Below are 15,796 nucleotides of genomic sequence, written 5' to 3'. Positions count from 1 at the left end.
ACACCAGGATGGGTGGGAGGAGTGCACCTTGACTCTGAATAGGGCAGTGCTCTGCCGCCACAATGCTGGCCCCACCCCCTGGGGAGCGTCTGATGTCTCTGCCCTGCCTGCTGAAAGAAGAAGCCAGAGTCCCAACAACAAAGTGCTCCTCACTGAAAATAACTGGACTGGGATTATGCAAAGGCCCCCCTGGTCTGTAAAGACAAAAGAAACGTGGTATAAATGTAGGAGCCCTGCTCCTAAGAAATCAGATCCTGATTGAACCACGAAGAAACTCTGCCTGACTAGAAGGACCTGGAAGAAGCTGAAGGAGGAGTAACTTTCCCTGACCTGGGGGATTGGCCTGCAGTTGGTGCCTTGCTGAGAAAGGAGAGGAAAAGACTGAAAGAGACTTTGCACTTTGTTTTTCAACAATCTCCAAGGGCTTGGAAGAAGAGGAGTCCGCACCGATTGTTTGACTCGTACTTTCCTTGTCTTTAATGCGGACGAGTCGCACACCCAGGTACGAACCGTACAGAGCCTGAAAAGAAGCAGAATTAACTAAAAGAAGCCTATTTTTTATTTTAAGCCTTTTTACAAGAACATTGAACTTTAAAATAATACTGTGGTCATTTTATTCGTTATTCTGGTCTTGTGCTAAGCCTTATAAAAAGAAACCTATTTTTGATATAACCTTGACTGGTGTCCATTTGTGGTGTGTCATTGTATTACTGTATGTGTTCACAAATGCTTAACCTATGAAGCCCTGAGAATAGTCTTGACTGCTTGCGCCACACTAACTAAAGGGTGAGCAGGGGTTATTTGAAAGGGTGATCCCCTTACTTAGAATTGAGAGTCCCTGCTTGTCACAAGTGCATACCTGTGCCAACTAGCGATTCCCAATTCTAACAGTTCTTAAGGTAGTTGTGCACCCTGGGCCAGCCTCATCTGAGCTCTTACTGCCATTTAATGAAGCCCTTTAATGGCACTGCTGTGAGTATTTACCCGCCAGGGAACAGGCAGGAGGCCAGATGCTAATGACTGGCTCTGGGTTTTTTTTACGCAACACCAGACTCCTGAGAGTTTGGTGGTCCAAGCTTCCACCAGCAAAATCAACCCTAATGAGTTCCCCTGTGACCCTTTCAGAAAGTCGAAAATAATTGAGGAGTTTGTGAAGTCGAACTTTACTTCTGCCAGCTTGACATTGATGTCAGTCAGTGTCCTATTAGGTCGATATACGTACACTCTTAGGAACATAGCCAGTGAGATCTTGCCAGAGGTCATGGAGTAGTTTCGGACCTCCATGGCCATTTAACCATTCAAGATAGCCAGGATGCCTCAAAATGTTGTTGGGGCTGCCAAGGGTACTACTGACTACTTGAGGCGTGCGATGGGCATTAGTGTGGTGCTTGGCCATGCATGAATGCATACCACTGGCTTTTCTGGGTAGGCATCTCTAATGGATAAGCCTATTGATGGGTTGCACCTCTTTGGTGATAAAGCTGATTCTGGCCTAAAACATTTTAAAGAAAGCAGAGCCGATGTACGAGAAGGGGAGTGTAAAATCCTTCCTACAGTTTATAGCTGACTATGAAATAGCAGAAATAGACATACTAACTTGTACACAAATATGCAATTTGACAACACACCAACAAATAAAAGAAGGGGCAACGAGAAAGCTCACTTTTGAGAATTACATAGGGTCATGTCCCGAAACCAAAGGATCTCCAACATTTATTAAAAAAAAGTGGGGTAAAAACCAAGCCGGCGGGGCTTCCGAAGACGATCGCGAACAATGTTGGAAAGAGACATCTCGGCCAGGAAATGGGAACAGCTTTGGGGAGATATAACTACAGAACACACAGATGGGGCACATAGAAAACAAAGATATAAATTGATGTACTACTGGTATTTTACACCACATAGGCTCACACTGATGTATCCCAATGTGCAGAAGGTGTGATGCAGATGCACTAAGGAGGAGGGAGGGAGGCAGTGGGGAGGGAGGTTGGGGGGATTGTCCTTCATGTGTGGTACTCCTGTGATAAACGACGTCACTTCTGTAAATCTTTCCTGTATCAAACTAACAACAGGCTTATGTATCGCTGAGGATCTGGCATTGATTATGCTGGGACTCGGGTTCCAGAGAATGTGGCATAAGCAAAGAACTAAGAACCCTTATTCAACACCTGCTAACAGCAGTAAAGCAACTTGGTGACAGGCTGGAAAAACACCAAAGCCCCCAGGTTGACTCGGTGATAGTTGGAACTCTGAAGTGTACTAGCCTTGGAAAAAATGATGTATGATTTGGATAATCAACAGGATAAGTCGCAACGAATATGGCAACTTCTAGTCAACCTCCTGCTAGAACTGCAACCAAGTTTAACTAGACTCCTTACACTTCAAGCAGTAGGCTTGAATTATTACCTTCAGTGGTGTCCGCAATAATAGATTAATGTGTTGGAACAATTGGTGAGACGAAGAGGTGAACCTTGCACTGACTTTGGACAGTATACTTGTGTGTGGCCTGGGGGGGCGATGGGGGGAGGGGTTAGATTGTTTGTAGTTATCAAAAAAGTTTTTGTTAGAGAGTGTATTCAAGACTTTCTCGCTATATCGGATGATGTATCCATGTATAAGCCATGATTGCTTCTCAATAACAATGTTTAAAAACAAAAAAAAGCACAGCCAGCAGTGGTTCCTCCGCTAAGACGGAGAAGCGTTGCTCCACTGCTCTGCGATCAGTTTAAAATGGAAAAATAAAATAATAAAAACGCAATGCTTTTTACTTTTCCCTTCCTGCTTAGTTGTCGGGTTTGGCTGACCAGAGCAGGGGCCAGGGGGAGCAGGGGTAAGCATGCTCTAAGTACGCATGACTGTTTGGCCGGCTGTTTTGGGTTGACCAAACAGTCATGCGCACTTTGCATGTTCTCAACTGGCTTTATTGCACAGCCTGGGTGGAGAACATGCACAGCCTGGGTGGAGAACACGCACAGCCTCTCAGTCCCTCTTTGAGCGCTGAACCAAGGTGCTCAGACCAATCACAACGCTGCTGTAACGGAGGAGCCGATGAAGACAGAGCGGAACGGCTAACCTGCAGGTGTTTTTAAAAAAAAACTTTTATTTTTTTATTTTACACGCGCCACCCCCGTTACCTAGCAGCCGCCACAGACCACAGCACATTCCTCTGACCTTTCAACCCATGACTGTTTTCTCAGCAGCCCCAAACCCTTCTGTATAAGCACTGCCAAGCCGCACCAACACAACAGTAGTCACCCTAGCCTTTTCGTAGCTGGGTATGGGAATCAAGCAGGCATTGTGCAGGTCCCCAAGCACACAGTTACATCCAGTCCTTTGCTGAACCGTTTTTATTGACTTTTAGGACTCTGCACACTTTACTCCTGCTAACCAGTGGTAAAGTGCTTGTGCTCTCCCTTTCAAAAAATGATAAAAATGGTATGCAGCGGATTGGTCTATTTCATTTACTTCAAGTTCGCTAGTTTATGGTATAACATGTACCCAGGGCCTTTAAATTAAAAGCTATAGGTGGGCTGCAGCTTTCATTGTGCCACCCAATAAATTAGCTCTGTAAAACATGTCTTGGGCTTGCCACTGCGGCCTATAGTGCAGTTTTAAACTGCCATTTCAACCTAGCTAAATAAACCTTTTTGCCAGGACTAAACATTCCTTTTTAATACTTATAAGTCACTCCAAAAGGAGGGCCTAAAGGCCAATAGGGCAGGGTCCAGGGTATTTAAAAAGTATGTCATGTGTATGTGAGTGTTGTCACGGCAGGGATAAACTCCCGAAGTCGTTTTTTACTGTAGCAAGGCTACCTTTCCGATAGACTAACACTGGATTATCTTATTACACTTTTATATGAAAACTTCAGTTTGGTGGCAGGTGGGGAAATAGTTCTTCCACTCATTTAAATTGTAATTTTAAATCCTCCCGAATGGTGCAGTCAGATTTTCAGTTACTATTCTGAAAATGCCAATTTTAGAATGTTCATATTTCATAGGCGTGACTTCTCACTCCTGAACAGGATGCACAGCGTGCCTGTTACCCAAAAACAGTAATACTCCATCAAATTTCCACATTTTTTCACTTTTATTCACGGTATTCCAAAGTTTTCATGTGATTTATGCTTTTTTCTGTCACAAGTCAGACGTTTCATGCATGGAAAATTTCTAAATGTGACAGCTATGCCACTCCAGGCCTTAGTCTGGAACACGAACATTTACATGAACATCCTCAGTCGTAGTAATGAATCATATACCCAATGCATTTTGGGCTTCGTTTTCGCCCTTCGTCAGGGGTTCACTGTAAATATTTAAAAAGAGCCAACGTTAGACCATGCTGTCCCCAACATCTACCATTCAAATCTGTATGTATTTCACCTTGTGTAATAACACCGTAACTCGCGTTTTCCCGCTAACTGCATCTACAAACACTGTGCGCTGTACCCCACCCAATCTCTCTATCAACATAATCCGTGCAATTTTCCCCTCATCCTATTCAAGACCCCAGTATACTGTTAATCCTCCGTTAGTGACTCAAAGTAATCTCCACCCATTATCCCCGAAAGCGAAACACTCCCGTCTGGTACAATCTTAACAACTTATGCAAGTCCTACCTTGATTCACAATAACAAGACTTTCCCATCAGGCTCTCTCTGTTTTTTAAAAAAAGTTAATGCACTCGCTTTCCAGCCTACCTCTCTTTTCAACCTGAGTCCCGTGACTCCACCCCTCTCAATCAGCCAATTACCCGAGCTCCTAACAGACCCATTCCTATAACCCCCAGGGTGCACTATTTATTACAAACTGCTCTTGTCATTTTCTCTTCCTACGCTGCAAGTGAATAATTATGCTGATCGCGTGCACGTGCCAAAGAACCTTCCTGTAACACCTCACTCTGATGCCCCGCCCAACCACTGTTGTTTTCACGTGTCAATTACACAGTGTAACAGATCTTATTACAACATCACGTATAGATGTTAAAACATCATCTGATCCTCCATTGTAATTCAGTTAAATAACACAGTTCATCATCCTCCAATCTTGAGGCTTTGCGTCCGTCTTGTGACTATCAACACTTTATGCAATTCCTCATTTTAAACCAAGGGTGCAACTCGTCTGTGGGCAGTTTGTAAAGTCATACATTAAATATGGGAGGTGACGAATGCACACCAATTTTTTCTTTTTTGATTTCTGATGTATTTTCTAATTTCAGTATTCTTGCATGCAACCAAGGTTTTTCGTGGTCTGCCCTGTACCACTTCGACTTAAGTTCATATTTCATAGGTGTGACGTCTCACTCCTGAACCGGATGCACAGCGTGCCTGTTACCCAAAAACAGTAATACTCCATCAAATTTCCACACTTTTTCACTTTTAATCACGGTATTCCAAAGTTTTCATGTGATTTATGCTTTTTTCTGTCACAAGTCAGACGTTTCATGCATGGAAAATTTCTAAATGTGACAGCTATGCCACTCCAGGCCTTAGTCTGCAACACGAACATTTACATGAACATCCTCAGTCGTAGTAATGAATCATATACCCAATCCATTTCGGGCTTCGTTTTCGCCCTTCGTCAGGGGTTCACTGTAAATATTTAAAAAGAGCCAACGTTAGACCATGCTGTCCCCAACATCTACCATTCGAATCTGTATGTATTTCACCTTGTGTAATAACACCGTAACTCGCGTTTTCCCGCTAACTGCATCTACAAACACTGTGCGCTGTACCCCACCCAATCTCTCTATCAACATAATCTGTGCAATTTTCCCCTCATCCTATTCAAGACCCCAGTATACTGTTAATCCTCCGTTAGTGACTCAAAGTAATCTCCACCCATTATCCCCGAAAGCGAAACACTCCCGTCTGGTACAATCTTAACAACTTATGCAAGTCCTACCTTGATTCACAATAACAAGACTTTCCCATCAGGCTCTCTCTGTTTTTTAAAAAAAGGTTAATGCACTCGCTTTCCAGCCTACCTCTCTTCTCAACCTGAGTCCCGTGACTCCACCCCTCTCAATCAGCCAATTACCCGAGCTCCTAACAGACCCATTCCTATAACCCCCAGGGTGCACTATTTATTACAAACTGCTTCTTGTTATTTTCTCTTCCTAAGCTGCAAGTGAATAATTATGCTGATCGCGTGCACGTGCCAAAGAACCTTCCTGTAACACCTCACTCTGATGCCCCGCCCAACCACTGTTGTTTTCACGCGTCAATTACACAGTGTAACAGATCTTATTACAACATCACGTATAGATGTTAAAACATCATCTGATCCTCCATTGTAATTCAGTTAAATAACACAGTTCATCATCCTCCAATCTTGAGGCTTTGCGTCCGTCTTGTGACTATCAACACTTTATGCAATTCCTCATTTTAAACCAAGGGTGCAACTCGTCTGTGGGCAGTTTGTAAAGTCATACATTAAATATGGGAGGTGACGAATGCACACCAATTTTTTCTTTTTTGATTTCTGATGTATTTTCTAATTTCAGTATTCTTGCATGCAACCAAGGTTTTTCGTGGTCTGCCCTGTACCACTTCGACTTAAGTTCATATTTCATAGGCATGACGTCTCACTCCTGAACCGGATGCACAGCGTGCCTGTTACCCAAAAACAGTAATACTCCATCAAATTTCCACACTTTTTCACTTTTATTCACGGTATTCCAAAGTTTTCATGTGATTTATGCTTTTTTTGTCACAAGTCAGACGTTTCATGCATGGAAAATTTCTAAATGTGACAGCTATGCCACTCCAGGCCTTAGTCTGCAACACGAACATTTACATGAACATCCTCAGTCGTAGTAATGAATCATATACCCAATCCATTTCGGGCTTCGTTTTCGCCCTTCGTCAGGGGTTCACTGTAAATATTTAAAAAGAGCCAACGTTAGACCATGCTGTCCCCAACATCTACCATTCAAATCTGTATGTATTTCACCTTGTGTAACAACACCGTAACTCGCGTTTTCCCGCTAACTGCATCTACAAACACTGTGCGCTGTACCCCACCCAATCTCTCTATCAACATAATCCGTGCACTTTTCCCCTCATCCTATTCAAGACCCCAGTATACTGTTAATCCTCCGTTAGTGACTCAAAGTAATCTCCACCCATTATCCCCGAAAGCGAAACACTCCCGTCTGGTACAATCTTAACAACTTATGCAAGTCCTACCTTGATTCACAATAACAAGACTTTCCCATCAGGCTCTCTCTGTTTTTTAAAAAAAGGTTAATGCACTCGCTTTCCAGCCTACCTCTCTTCTCAACCTGAGTCCCGTGACTCCACCCCTCTCAATCAGCCAATTACCCGAGCTCCTAACAGACCCATTCCTATAACCCCCAGGGTGCACTATTTATTACAAACTGCTTCTTGTCATTTTCTCTTCCTACGCTGCAAGTGAATAATTATGCTGATCGCGTGCACGTGCCAAAGAACCTTCCTGTAACACCTCACTCTGATGCCCCGCCCAACCACTGTTGTTTTCACGCGTCAATTACACAGTGTAACAGATCTGATTACAACATTATGTATACATGTTAAAACATCATCTGATCCTCCATTGTACTTCAGTTAAATAACACAGTTCATCATCCTTCAATCTTGAGGCTTTGCGTCCGTCTTGTGACTATCAACACTTTATGCAATTCCTCATTTTTAGAATGTTGGCATTTTCCTGTCTCACTGCTACTGTCCAGGGTCACATGACTGATAAAGGCTCTCCTGTGGTGTGATGTGCATTCCTTCAAGACAGAACAAAAGAGCCTTGAATGTGTGAAAGGGTGTTCCTTTACTGAGCAGGTTGGACTAGGGAAGGGGGGTGCAGACTGTACTCTGCCCTTCCCGAGCTTCGAATGGTAGCCTCAGGCCACTGACCTTCCGGAATTCTCAGGTTGCCTATTCTGTCACTGGCAAAGGCAGCTGATGTTTGAGTTTTTCTATTTTTTTTCCTTTTTTCCCTAGACAGTACGGAGCCAAACCCTAGGGAAGGGGCAGAACTTCACCAGAACCAGTTTAGAAGTAGATAAAGAGGGACCCTCACACAAAGGCTGGCAGTGCGTTTAAAAGTGGCATCCTCATAACCTCTCGTCAGCACTGCTGTCTGAAGGACTGCCCTGCTGTCTGAAGAAGGAAGACTGGACCTGCTTGTCTTGAACCCAGGATCCCCAGAAGTGATTCCAAGAGTCCACTGGCTGACATATTTCAGCTACATGGGCATAACAAGCTTCCAGCGGCCTGCCCTGCAACTACCCAGCTGACCAGCATCATCTGGACCGGCCTGTGCCCTGCTGCTTGCCTCTGCTGGAGTGAGATCTAATTGCCAATAGGTTTCCTACCAGGTCCTGGACACTTGGCTGGCATAGGAGTTCACTACTCCCACTTCAAGACTGCAAAGACAGAATTACAGAAGAAAATCCAGAGGTTTTGGACTCTTTGAAAGCGGATTCTTCATGTCCACAAGGACAGCTGCACCTACCACCACCACAAACTCCGACCTGTTAGTTGGTGGCCTGCATCATGTGTGGCGTACTGTTGTTTGCCACTAATGCACTTCAGTTTTTCCTTTGGATACTTGACTCTCTAAGGGTAGCAGCGGCGAATAGCAGGGCTTACTCTAGGAGCTAGAAGTGAATGGAAACTCAGGTACAGTATGACAAAATAATCAAAAACACTCTCCTTTGGCCAGTGTTATCACATGGGAGCTTAGTTGGGGTCCATTGGGACCTACGTGATTCAATCAGGCCTATAGTTACCATGGGCTTATCACCCTACCCAACCCAGGCATACAATATTGAATGTAAGCTTTCCCTCATGGTAGTTATCAGATATACAACCACAAAATGACAAAACTATACAAAATTATAGGTTGCAAAGCCACATTCTATCTCTCCTAAGATTGTATAACACGGATTCACAGTACAAATCTTCTATACTAATGGTTTGTCACAAGGTAACCAACACCAAAATCCTTGCCAGCCACAATAATCTGTGAGATCCCATGTACCAAAGTCCTTCTCTGCAGACTGGCATTCAGAGTATTAACGGTCCACACTTTAAGGGATTGATGTTAACACATACTTTTCACAATAAGAGTCATGCCTACTGCCAGCAAAACCTACTCAATTCTGCTCTATTGAATATAAGCGTTGGCACTAGTCTAAAGTTGCAATACATGCACTCAACTTTGGCCCAATCAAATACTTCCCTTGGGTACAAACGTCTGGGTGAACCTTAGGCCCCTCTCTCAGTAGTACTGTGAAAAGCGAATAAGAGATGAGACCATTGAACTAACCCTATAGGATTAGCTGCAACAGGGGATATGGCAGTTACAAAATCAACAAGTCGAGATCTCCCTACAAGAGAATTACAGGAGACTTGAACCAATCTAGATGGCCAGTCAAGAAAAGATGACCGCCAACTAAACAAATGTCGGAAGTGCCAGAAAAGAAAACTATTTTCCTGCCCACCCATTCTCTAAAACTCTATAGGAGGATCTTGGCTTCAACATGTGAATAGAAAGAGAATAGAATGGAAGATTACAAAAAGAGAGAATCACAACTCAGACTTTTGGTGAAACTACTTCTCTCCAGCTAAGATGGAAACTTTTAAGGAAGGCAGCACCAGTGCTCCAAATGTTATACAAGGGGACATCGGTCCTGTTCAGCATAAACTTCAAAAGAGATACCCCAAAACACTGCTGAATGAATAAAACGTAAATGTTTTCTTGTCAGTTTCATATTGGAGATCAGCACCATGTGATTAAAACTCTGCCGTATAGGGATACTCCAGCTGAATACCAAAGGAGCGACAGATGGAGAAAAATCAACAGCTTAAACAGATTGAACTGACTGGAAAGCAGTCTGAGGAACTGGGCACTGGATTCACATCACTCTTGACCCACAGGATGATTTAGATGCAGATAAGTATGGTCTAAGAGTCAAGATAGTCATCTGGGCACATAAGGCAATACAATGGTGGGTAAATGAGGCTCCTGTGCTGCCTGCTGGTATCCTGTAATTGGTGATACTGCTTGGCAGTGCGAAGGTACCTATTGCAGGGGCGTAACACAGGCCCCCGCATCCCCCGCAGTGCGGGGGGGCCCTCAAGCTCCAGGGGGCCCCCTCAGCACTGCACTTCGGCTGGGAAGCTCCTGATAGTCTGGCGGGGGCCCCTCCACGTACCTTGCAGGGGGGCCTCCTCAATTATCGTTACGCCACTGACCTATTGGCTCAGAAGGGGAACAGTACTTATTAGGCATGGCCTGTAGCCATACTCAATGAGCACTGGGCATGGTCTCCAGTTGCACCTTTATCTGATATATCGGTACGTGTTCCAGCCATGCCCAGTAGTCCACACAGTACAATTCCACATTGAAAAACGATCTGAAATCCTTGATAGAGGTGAATGCATCATTGATTTATTGGAGCACAAGCTCTTCTGTAGTGACTGTCCAAGGCCAGTGGGTTATTTCTTGTCATCTCCTGATCTGAGAGAAGAGTCCATGGTTCTCCCTTTTCATTACCGCTGAGTATACAAAGGCACCAAACCACCTACAAGCTCTTGCCGTTTGGCCGAGCCCCGTCCATATTAATAGTATGCTAAGGTCTTCCCGCCATTTTCCAGGCTGATTAACACCTCAATTTACCAATGGGCTCCCTGCAAGTTCCCTGCCAATTTGGTTGGCACATTTTTGATGTAGATACATATGGTGAGATTTCCACCAAACAAAGCAGCCTTTACTTCATTTAATTAAGAGGAAATACCCTTGTTTGGTGGAGATTCAAGCATTTGTCTGTTGTCTTGTCGTAGTCTTCTTCTCTATATGAGGGGTAATTATATCACAGATTTCTGTTTAAAGATGCCTGAGCAACAAACTAGGGATGGGACTTAACTCACGAATCATGCGTAATTACCCAATAATTCCGTGAGATTATGTGAGATGCATCTCACACAAGTCTCGTCAGGAAAATGATGACAGTGATGCTGTTCGAGATAAAAAACAGCGTGAACTGCACATTGCATTGCAGAAGTGCACAGCACTTTTTTTTAATGCCTCTCCTACCTAGTGATCCCCTTGTTTTCCTAGTTCTGTAGGCCCAATCCACCCCATTCTGTTCCACCTGTTATCCTTTTTTTTTTCTTTAAAAATGTTTTACTTTTTTATTCGTTTCCTACTCCCTGTGTGTTTATTAAAAAACATTCCTCCTAGTTAGTCTTTTTTGTACCTGTCCCACTCAACCCCTAGCTATAGAAAAAGGCAAGCAACACTGCCGGCTCTAGCACCCCTTGTGGCAGACGACCGCACGAGGGATGATGCTCGGCGGCTTGTTTAACTAGGCAGAGGTGACAGAACTTTTTTTAATTTTATGTGCAGATACACCTTCCTCCTCATGCTGGCAGCAGGCCCCATCAGGACTACAGCCTAGCAGAGCATCGGCTGAGGTGGGGAAGATTGTGGAGATGCATGCCCCACACTCAGTAGCAAGTGACGCACCGCTGGGCTGACATAATCGACCAGAAGCTGAACTTGCTGCATCATATAGGAGTGAAAGTGGCAATGCTAGGTAAGTGATGTTCTGTAAGCAAAAAAATGTTTTTTTAAATACATTTATTTACGAGTTTTCAGGTAGCATTACTTCAAAAATGTGTATTATATAGAAAGGTATCTCTTTTTTTCACTAAAAAAACAATGGTTATAGTAAATTATATCTTAATTTACAAATGTTTTTAAAACCTTAGAAATTCACTGCAAAAAACAAAGGTTAAAGTTACGTTATAGTTAGGTGAATATTTCAGTGCCCACACTATTTTGAACTAAAAGAAAATGACAGAAATTCACCAATTGTAGTTAGTAGAGCTAAATATAAGTTGCACCCCGCTATGCACTGCTGATGACCTCAAACATGACATCACTCATGACATGCTCTGACATTTTTTTCCAAAAAATGTTATTGAATATTTAGTAAATATAAAAAGGAAAGATCTCTCCACACAAATTATCAACCAGTCAATCAATGGGAATTTATAAAGCGCTGCAAATCACCCATGAAGGTCTCAAGGCACTGGAGTAGCTAGCTACTTTGTGGTGATCTGTTCATTCGAACGGCCAGGTCTTGAGTCCTTTGCTGAATTCCAGGAGCGATGAGGTGCAGGGGAAGGTCGTTCCAAGCTTTGGCCGCCAGGTGTTAGAAGGATCATCCTCCACTGTTGCTTCTGTGAGGAAGAGGTAGGCGGATTGTAGGTGTCTGGTTGGTTGATGGAAGGTTATGCATTTCTTGATGTATGCTGGCCCTTCTTTGTGCAGGGCTTTGTATGTGTAGGCCGACATCTTGAATTGGCATCTCTTCTAGATCGGGAGCCAGTGTAGCTTATTGAGGTTTGGTGTGATATGGGCCAGTCTAGGGGAGGTTGAGGATGAGTCTTTCAGCTGAGGTTTGTAGTGTCTGGAGTCTCTTCAGAAGGCGTGCAGAGATTCCTACATAGACTGTGTTCCCATAGTCCAGCCATTTGGTGACTAGGGCCTGCATGACGGTCCTTCTGGTGTTGACTGGGAGCCCCCTGAAGTTCTTGTAGAGCATGCATAGGGTGTGGAAGCAGGAGGAGGCAACTGCAAGTACCTGCTTCTTCATAGATAGTTTGCTGTCAAAGATAATGCTGAAAGGTTGTGGGTGTGGTCTGACGGGGCAGAGGATGGCCCGAGTTCAGTAGGCCACCATGTGTAGTTACTTGGTGAGGTGTTGTTCCCAAAGATGAGGACTTCTGTCTTGTCTGAGTTGAGCTGAAGACAGTTGTCCTTCATCCACTCGACAACGTTCATCATACATCTGTGGAACCTGGCTTTGGGTGTGGAGCAGTCTTCTGACAGCGAGAGGATGAGCTGGGTGTCGGTGTAGGAGATGGTATTGAGTCAGTGCGATCTGACAGTTTTGGCCAGGGGGGTCATGTACGTGTTAAAGAGTGTGGGGTGATCCTTGGGGGATGCCGCAGATGATCTTCCTGGGATCCGAGGTGAACGGTGGGAGACTGATTCTCTGGGTTCTTCCAGTGAGGTATGTGTCGATCCATTTGACGGCGTCTCCCTGGATTCCGATGTGATGGAGTCTGTTGATCAAGATGTGATGGGAGACAGTGTCGAAGGCAGCTGACAGGCCCAGGAGGTTGAAGGCTGCCTTTTCACCGTTGTCCAGGAGGGATCTGATGTCGTCAATGGCTGCGATCAGGACTGTCTCAGTACTTTGGGTGGCTCGGAATCCAGATTGCGAGGGGTGCAGGAGTTTTTTGTGTTCGGTGAGTTGCTGATTGTTTGCCTTCTCGAGAACCTTCACTGGAAAGGGGAGTAGGGAGATGGGCCAGTAGTTCTATGGTTCTGCTGGGTCAGCGGATGGTTTCTTCAGGAGGGGCCTTACTTCAGAGTGTTACCAGTCCTCAGGGAAGGAGGCCAAGGTGATGGCTTATAACAGAACAAGATATTGATTTTTGTACAGCAAACACCAAAACGATGGCAATGACATAATCATCAAAGAACACCACAAGATTGAAATATTGAAACATATCTAACGACAAGTTGAAAAAAGAAAAAAACATCTTATAATATTTGTTTGGGTGGAGATGTAGGTGTTTATATGGTACCAATAATATTTATCAAGTGTACGAAGCATTTTGGTAAATGAGTCAAAACACACTGTTGTAATTCGAGAGAAAGAGGAAAAAAAGACATACACTCAAACATAGTGAATGAGATGTATGAAAAAGTGTACTAACATAGGGAAGAAGTGGGGAATGCGCATGGAGAATGGAAAAAAGAGCCAAGTAGTTGGTAGTTAGGGTCACAAACAGGGCAACAGTTCACCATTGTAGCTGAAGATGTGTGCACAGGAAGGCTAAGGTTCTATAACTCCAGGTTATATATAAAAGGGTCTAAGGTTCCCAAGATACGCAAGATGGGGCTGGATTACTAGTACGAAATGACTGGGCAGTGTGTGCGCTTCTAAGATATGTGACTCATGCCCACGAGGCATGATAAGAGATGTGTTTAAAGATTTTCCAATCCAGCAGAATAACTTTTAATAGCAACAGTAGTCAACAAATCAAAGAGAGTGAGGTCGCTGTCTGTAAGAGTGGAGAAATTATTGGCAATATTGGGGCAAGTGTGATAGTTGGAAAGTACAGTGCAATGGTAATGTTAAATATTTTACCTAGTTGGGTTGTTATATCAATCCAATAGGGAACACGATAAGGACATGCAAAGATTATGTGTTCCATGTTGCCACATGATGTTCCATAGGAACAGCAAAAGTCAGTATCTTTCAGATTAATTAGTTTACTGGGGGTCCAATATAGCGAATGTATAAGAAAGAACTTTGGAGTAGTGCAGTGACACGTTTCCACTGAGGCAAGGATGAACCGATCTTATCCCAAGTGTCTTCCACTGACGAGGTGACACCTTGTCATGAAAGTATCTGAACCGTTTAATACAAAGGCTGAATGTTGATAGGGAAGAGCACTCGCATATTAATTTATATATCTTGTAGGCTTCGTGTCCACTGGATTGGATGTGTTTGGGGGCAGTGAACAAGGAAGTGGAGTGCCGTGGACCCAACTTAAAACTTTTTACCTTGAGCTTTAAAAAGTCTAAAAAGTCCAAGTTGGGTAGTGAATACCTTCGTTGTAAAGTTGCAAATTATAAGAGGTCCTTGTCTTCATATAAAGCTGATGATAAAGGCAATGCCTTCTTTATTATTTTGTCCATTCTAACCACGAGGTCGAGGGATTGGATGACAGGAACTTCTTATTGTATCGCAGTGAAACAGAGAAAGAGTTATTAATGTTAGAGTCTAGTAGTGTGTCTAATACTAGAAACGCTTTAATCGTATCTTTTAGAATTCCATGAGAATGGGCAAAACCGCGATGGAACATAGTCAATCTCGCTGATAACTGGAATGAATAGGTAATATATTGTTCAACCTTAAGCCAGGACGCGAAATAGATCTGGTTAGGATCCAACCAACATATAGCCCGAGCTGCTAGAAATGCTGTGTGGTAGTTGAACCAGTCCAGAAGATTGCAGCCATCAGTACGTACGGGGGCCCGAGTTCTTTTTAAACTCTTTCTGGCCTTTTTATCACTCCAAAGGAACTTGGAACAGATTTTATCAATCATAGAGAAGAGAGAAGTGGAGAGACGAATTGGGGATATACTAGAAAGGACGTTGATCAAGGGCATCCCCATAATCTTTAAGGTTTCCAACCTGCCCCACCATGATATAAATTTGGGAGACAAGGCCAAGAGAAGGTCCTTCATTTTTAGCAATTAGCCAAATTGTTACAGAACCATATACCACGATACTTAATGGATTTAGGTTGCCACCTGATTGAGAGGAACCTAGGCAAGAGGAGGTAAAGTGAACATTGAGAGGCATAACCTCCGTTTTGTCCCTATTTAGAGAGTATCCCGAAAAACTGGAGAACTTGTTGATTATATTCAGTACGGCAGAAAAAGCTGTATCCGGTTTCTCAGAGAAGATTAAAAAATTGTCTGCATAAGCGGCGTTTTTAAAGATCATATCTCCAAACTGCATCCCTACAATATCTGTGGATCAATAGGTTGATGGCCAATAAGAAAAGCACAGGTGACATTGGACAGCCTTGACAGGTGCACTGTTGGAGTGGAGCTGGGGACGGTAGTTCTCCATTAACTTTGATTTGTGCGGTAGGCTTGGCATATAAGGCCATAACCATTTTGATGTAGGCATCCCTGAGAATACACCTAGTCCGTATGGCCTTC

At 43.7% G+C, this 15,796-nt stretch overlaps 1 long non-coding RNA gene across 1 annotated transcript; it reads right to left on the bottom strand.

Moving 5' to 3' along the window:
- Positions 1-4,070: 4,070 nt before the first annotated feature.
- On the bottom strand, positions 4,071-7,381 carry LOC146809379 (uncharacterized). The gene is made up of 2 exons (XR_014966420.1): positions 7,187-7,381; positions 4,071-6,873 (listed from the first exon to the last, which is right to left on the bottom strand). It is a non-coding gene; the product is annotated as an uncharacterized LOC146809379 (long non-coding RNA).
- Positions 7,382-15,796: the final 8,415 nt, after the last annotated feature.

Source organism: Triturus cristatus, chromosome 7, assembly GCF_964204655.1.
Source record: "Triturus cristatus chromosome 7, aTriCri1.1, whole genome shotgun sequence".
NCBI classification, from domain to species: Eukaryota; Metazoa; Chordata; class Amphibia; order Caudata; family Salamandridae; genus Triturus; species Triturus cristatus.
The sequence above is the reverse complement of the archived record's forward strand: the minus strand, read 5'-3'. Positions and strand labels throughout refer to the sequence as shown.